Below are 7387 nucleotides of genomic sequence, written 5' to 3'. Positions count from 1 at the left end.
TGATTTTAGTTACTGAAGGGAAGGATCAACTAAGATGGGGCAACAACAAAGAGGGAAACTTTAACATTAAGGAAGCAAAAGGTATTCTCCTTGGGCTGGATTCCCAGGCTACGGATAGAACTTGGCAGAAGCTATGGAGGCACAAGGGTTGGATGAAGATCAAACTCTTTATGTGGTTGGTTCACCATAGGAAAAATCTTAACTTGGGATAATATCAGGAAGAGAGGTGTACTGGGACCCTCCAGATGCCAGCTCTGTGAAGTCCAAGAGGAGACCATTGAACATCTTCTCAATAGCTGCATTTTCACCTCCAGGTTATGGGATTTTTTTGCCACCATATTCAAACAGTCTGATAGAGACAAAGGAAGTATCACTAAAACCCTGAACAATTGGAGGAATTATTTTTCGGATTATGAAGTTCTTAACTCTACTTGGGCTTTGTTGCCAAGTTTCATCATATGGATTGTGTGAAAGAGAGAAACAAAAGAATCTTTTAAGAAAAGAAGAATTCCTCTCTTCGCTTGTTGGAGCAAATCTCAAAATAACTTAAGGAGACAGTCAGCACTACAGTAAGGGATCTCCCCAAAAATCCTCCCTCAGAAGCAGAGTTATCAATTCTCAGGCAGTTAGGCATGCAGGGGCTTATTCCACAAGGTATAGACAGGAAAATAAACATGAGGGAACCGGTTAAAGATTTCTGGAATCCTCCCCCGGAAGGCTTTTTAAAGTATAATATCGATGGGGCTTCAAAGGGCAACCCGGGCATGGCAGGCTTTGGAGGGGTTCTTAGGGATGAAAACGGAAGCATCATCTCCCTCTTCTATGGTCATCTAGGAAAAGCCACCAACAACATGGTGGAATTAATGGCATTGGAACAAGGTTTAGAATTTCTGAAACAGAACAATTGCCAAAATGTAATAATAGAAGTTGATTCAGAGTTAGTCATCAACATGGCCAAGAGAATTAGTCATGGAACAGGGCCAGAGAAAGTTACAAAACATTGGAGGTTATTATGGGTTCTCCATAAAATTCAGGGACATCTTCAGGGACTGCGCACACTTAGATTCATCCATGTGCGTCGAAAGGCCAACAAGTTGGCAGATATTCTTGCCAACCAAGGTGTCAGTTGTAAGGACAACAGAATTTCGATGGATTGGCTCGCAATGTCGCCGAGCAACCTAAAAGAACTTTGCCATAACCAGGAGGAAGAGGACAAAGAAGTGTATAAGAACAAAACTAAGGAAGCTAATTCGCAATGAGAAGATTATGACAAGATTCACTTTCATGGTCTGACAAGCCTATGGTGGAAGACTGGTCAGGGTTAGCCTCAGCAACTATGGGAATCACTTCCCTGAATATCCCCAGAGTCAGGCGCAAGGTTATCTCAGTCAGAAGGAAGGGGGAAAGCAAAAAACGACGACACCTATTGTGGCAGCACCATTTCACAATTTTCAGTGGCGGGAGAGAAAACCGCTTCCAAAGTGGTTTAGGTGCGATCGCACCACTTTCAAGCTGAAGGCGGTTTTAAATTTTGGGCAGCGATACCATTCAAATCTTGACACATGGATGAGGGTCGGGCCTGAAAAATCACCCTCATCACACACTAAAGTTCGATCACTTCGGCCATGTGATTTGCAGCTCCGTCGTCCGATGGGATTAGGCCGATCAACGATCTAGATTGAACGAGCGGTTTGGTGGGGTCCGGGGGTTATCCATCTTGCTTCTTCATGGTGCGAAATGGATCTCAAGTGTTGGATTTCATAAGAAGATTGGACGGTAGGGATTTAGAGGCATGTTAGGTTTTTGATGGCGCGACTTTTTGTGGGGAGGGTTCTCAGACCCTGTGATTCCCGTTGTTTATTTTTGTATGTACTCAAATGGTTTGGGAGTGTATTTTTTGGGGTTCGAGGGCTTAGTTTCTGTTGAGAACGCTCCTTGAAAGCCTAAGACCACACAGTATGATGGCTTGGTGTAAATTTTGTAAATTATGCTTGTTTCAATGGAATAGAAGGCATGACTCTTGCTTAAGAAAAAAAAAGAATATACGGGATTTTCTACATTGTATCAGAGCTAGATTATTAGAAATATCTACATGGTATCGAAGTTGAGAAGATTATACTAGAGGAGATTTCGAAGTTTTTTAGTTTAGGGTTACAAGTGAAATTCAAATTTGCAATACATACTTCAGGATCGACAAATGGCATTCTACAGTTTGTGGCTCAAGTATGACTTGGATGGAAACTTGAATTATATAGCTTGGAAGGACAAGATGGAGGTCATGTTGGAGGATAATGGCTTGAAGGAATTCATTGATTAGGACATTCCTAAGCCACTAGCATTGGATGCTAAGAATCTAGCTGAATGGAAGAAGTATGTAGCAAGGGTGAGGCAGATAATCCTTAAGGGAGTTCGAGACCACATTGTTTCGAGTCTCCATGGGAACGAAACTCCGCATGCTATGTGAAAAGAATTGAAGGAACTTTTCCAGAACAACAGTGACCAAAGGAATTTGGCACTAAAAGATAAACTTTGAAAAATCAAGATGGAGTCGAGTGACTCAATTCCAAATTACTTGACCAAGTTCACTCAATGTTGTGATGAACCTGGAAGTGTTGGAACCACAGTTGTTGAGGATGATATGGTAAGTATTTCTCTTCTTGGACTCCCAAAGAGTTGGCATAGTTATCAGACTCTATCAATGGATGGGAGAAGCTGCAAGATTGGGAACGACTGTGGTGGGCTTTGATGCAGGAGGATATCGGGAGGAACACCAGATATGGGACCTCTTCCAAGGAAGTGGAAGAGGACTTTGCCTTAGCGAGTAAGGAAAAGAAGGCCAAGGGAAAGGAGTCCCAAGGTGAGAAGGGTCAAAAGAAGATGGACTTGATGAATTTCAACTGTTTTCTCTGTCACGAGCATGGGAACTATGCCAATAACTTTCTAGAGAAGAAAGAAAACAAGAAGGAGCCGACAGTAGCGGTAGCAGGTGAAGCTCTAGCTTGACTTCACTCTCATTGCATGCATGGTTGACATTTCCATGGGAGGCGTGTGGTATCTTGACAGCGGTGGCTCATTCCTTATGATGGGGAATAGAGATCTCTTTAGTGATTTTGAGGAGAAATACCTCAAACAGAGCATAGAGTTTGTAGATGACGATAGGCATAGAGCTACTAGGATCAGTATAGTTACTATTCAGAGGGAGTCTAGCTTCCCTCTCAGGATCACATATATGATGTATGTTCCAAGACTAAAGAAGAATCTTGTTTCAGTCGCGCTATTGGAAGACCATGGCTATGATGTGGTTTTTAGTAAGGGAAATTTTTTCCTTAGACACATCACCACGGGACAAGTGAAACAGATCGATGCATGGGTCAAGAACCTATATGCTCTTGAGGTTCAAGATGCATGAAAATCCTTGAGGAGCAAGGAAAATTTTAGAGACTTGGTGGTTGAGAGGGAGAGTAAATTACGTCTTAACATGCGGCCCAAGAAGAAGCCTTAGAAGCAGCTTCAGGAAGTTGTGGAGCATCCAAAACTAGAGAAGCTGAGAGGAAGCCGAGTGGAGACATCCACTCAAGTAGAGAAGAAGCAGTCTTAGACAATTATGGAGCAACCACAATTGGACAAGAAGAGAGGAGACCAAGTGGAGCTATCCACTCATGCAAAGACCTCCACTAAGGGGAAATTTTGAGCTAGGTAGGCAGAGGGATCACATGTAGCCATACCTCCAAGTGCGAGGTGGGACGATGTGAAGTGATAGTCCCAAGAGGGATGAAATTGGGCAGGTTCCATTGAGAGGTTTTATCTCATGGATCGTACCTTGCTATGGGAGCCCAAAGTACATAGTAGTGGGAGGAATCAGTGGGATTGATGCAATTAGAGATCAGAGTGACAAAGGCTAGAGTAGTCAGATATTGAAGAGCGTAGAGAAGGGTTGAAAACAGTGTAGAAATGTTGATCTGAAATGAGGCACTAAAGGCTTCTTTTCAAGCTTACAAGAACCTCTCCCACTCCAAAGCTTATATATTCCCCAGATCTATGGTTATGATTGATAATTTGTAGAATAAATAACTTGAAATTGTGTATGCTTGTGTTTGTAGTTTAACTGTTAAGTGCTTTAATTTTATTTGCTTGAACTAATATAAAACATATAACAACAAATACAACATCAAATGCAATGCAAAAATAAAAAATCACACATAACAACAATATAATATGGAGTTCACCCTGATATCTTGGGCTATGTCTCCTTGAGCACTAATCAACTCGATTAGGCTCTTTGGGATTATGGCTGGATTCTTTTACAAGCTCCATGCTCAACTCCATTGGTTTACAACTGAACCTATGGGTTTATAATACCATCTTATTCTGCTGGCTTTCCATACTCTGCAAACAGATCTAGGCTTCTCTGGACTAGATTCCTTCAATCAGCACTCTGAGCTATCTTGAGCTCTAGCTTGCACCAACTCCCTCAGAATTATCTTACTGTCTCTGGAACTCCTTCTTCTGCCTTCAGCACACATTAGACACCAGCAACAGCTGGATCATTTGATCTCTTTGCTGTTCTCTCGACTCTAGCTCTGGCTCTGGCTCTCAGCTCTGGCTCTAGCTCTCGGCTCTGGCTCTCACTCTCGGCTCTAGCTCTGGCTCTGGCTCTTGGCTCTGGCTCTGGATCTGGCTCTGGCTCTACCCTTTCCAACCTCTGGTGGCTATGCTCTATTAAGCGCTCTGCTTTCTCTAGCGTCTAAGCATTCACTGGGCCTTCCAATGGATTGCCCAACATCCTCACTCTGCCCACGCATTCACTGAAGCCTCCTGTTAACTGTGTTCTCTATGTGCTTAAAACAAATTTGTTTTCACCTCCCAAAAGCATGGAAGCCCGATCATTGATTAAAGAATCTGTTTTTCCAATTGAAAGGAATGGCAACACGGGGTAACCCAATTGTTTTGCCTTCTTCCTGCAATCATCCCAAATTCCAACACATCATGGCCATACACAGAGAAACACACAAAAAACACATTGTTGGTCATTAATCCGGACTCCAATTAATATAGAATCGCATCTATATCCCTCTCGGGCTTTTCCTATCATCGCAATCGCAATCGCACAGGCAGAATGCGTAAAACCCAAGAAATGGCCAAAAACATCAATACACAGGAATACACTGAAAATCTGAAAATCCGGACTTCAAATAATATTCAATCACGTCCATAAATCTATCGGGTCCGTGCTCTTTATCACATATCGCAATCACACGTCGCATGTGCATTGGCCCTTTGTATTGGGGGTCATCGATCGCTGATCGTCGAAATCGACACATCGCATATCACATGTCGGCACTGTCGCATATCGGCATATCGCAGTGCATTGGCCCTGGTATCGGGGGTTCGTTGATCACCGATCGCCGATATCATCATTTGTCCCATCGGAACATTGGAATATTACAATATCGCTTATCGGCGGTCGCTGCTTCCATGATCTGCAGCCCTTAAGCTTCTCTGATCAACGATCTTTGATCAGATCCTGATCGTTGATTTCCCGTTTAATCTGATGGCTGACAAAACTCATCGTAATCGGCCCATCGTAAGTCTTCACACCTTTGGTTAATTCCTTCCCTTTGGCATTTACGATGCGATTTTTGCATATAAGGCCTTAAGCCCATTTTTATAAGAATTTGCCTCCTTTTCAAAGGACAATGGGAAAACTTCTTTTTACAATAACTTCATCATCTGAAGTCCATTTTAGCCCATTCAAATTGCATTAGATTCAAATTGAAGAGATCTATGAAATGGGACTATTTTCATAAGCATCCTTTGACTTTCATTTTTGAGTAAAAAGTCATCTAGCATCATTTTCTTATCACGCCTTCCCACTAAAAAGCTTTTGGACTCCAAAATACTAATATATTGATCTGCATAGTAGATGAGAGTAACAACACCCTCTTCTTTCAGCCTTCATACACTTGCCTTACATAGCTAGTGCCTCTGAACCAAAGCCTTTGAACACTCCCTTCCTAGATGTGCTTGTCCTCCTAGGAAGAACTGTCTTCCTCCTTAACTTCCTGCAGAACTCCTGCTGAGAAGGTTATAGAAGGTAGTTTGAACTTCTCTGCCTTGATCATTGATATAAGGTGGCTCAAACCAATGTGAAGTTACGTCTTGTTAGCGCTTGAATTTGGCCTCAGGCTGAAAAAGACAAAATACAAGGCAACATCAAACCACTTAGCCTCGTAGCTAGCCCTACGGGGACAGGAGAGGGCTCTCTCCGGGTCTATCTCAGCAAAAGGTCTTCAAAGGGCTGAGATGACCAATAAAGAACACTGATTTTAGGCTAGTAAACTTATAGGGAAAGTTTGATTTTAAATTTTTTAGGGTTTTGTTGGAAAACTGAGCACAGCAATTTTGGGTGCGGGGATGAGACACAGTTTTTGCAGAGGTCTTTTTGGGGCAAGGTAGGAGATTGTCTTGATGCCTTTGAAATAAGCGAATGGATAGATATGACCAGTGAGGAGCTAAGGAGAGCAAGAAACCATCGAGAGTTCTCCTTAAACAAATGAAAACATAGATATTAAGCAAACTTAAAGGCAGAGCATAGAAACCATGAATTCTACCTTAACACTTCATTTACTTAATTTGCAGAAGAGAAGAGTAGGAAAATGATACACATAAAAAACTTACAAGTACATGAGAGAAACACACCATCAACACAAATCACCACAAGAATCCCAAATAGTGCTGCAAAACCCTGGTCTTTCCTTTGCCAAAATTGCAGAGATACAAAGAGTAATACAGTCTAAGCTTATCCCCCAAGAGTCCAACCATGAAAATGACTAAGAAAATACATAATATAGGCAAGCTAACACATTCCCTTGCCTCTAGGGGTCGAGCTCATCATCCTAGGAGCTGTTTCAACCAATTCTAAACGGAGCACTACAATCTAGGCAATCAAAACAACTTGCCTCTATAAGCTAGGAAACCAATTCATTCATTAATTTTTTGCCATTTTATGAATGAATCTTCTAGAATAGGTAAAAAAGTGTCATGTCAACATGAAATTACATCAATTACATCAAGGAGGATGAAAAATCCCACCAAAAAGTCAAAACTGGTCAAATGTTGCGTTTTCCTAAGCTGAGAGTGAAAAATTGAGAAAATGTCCTGATGCGTAGCGCGCCATTCCTCAACGTGTAGCGCGCCTTTCAGCCCACTTTTGGGGCACTTTCCGACATCCAAATAAGGCACAAGTGGGCTTGTTGGAAAGGTCTGGATGTCTACTCTCCAGCCCAAGTAGAATTTCTCAATTTGGTGGCCATTTGCCCCTCCAAAAATGCAATCTCCCAAGACTACTTCCTATGTGTCCAAAAAGTGGCAGAATGTCATTTTTTGC

The sequence above is a fragment of the Pinus tabuliformis genome, chromosome 5_2 (genome assembly GCF_031772625.1).
Source record: "Pinus tabuliformis cultivar Carrire ecotype Pingquan chromosome 5_2, CPIR1, whole genome shotgun sequence".
Classification (NCBI taxonomy): Eukaryota; Viridiplantae; Streptophyta; class Pinopsida; order Pinales; family Pinaceae; genus Pinus; species Pinus tabuliformis.
The sequence above is the reverse complement of the archived record's forward strand: the minus strand, read 5'-3'. Positions refer to the sequence as shown.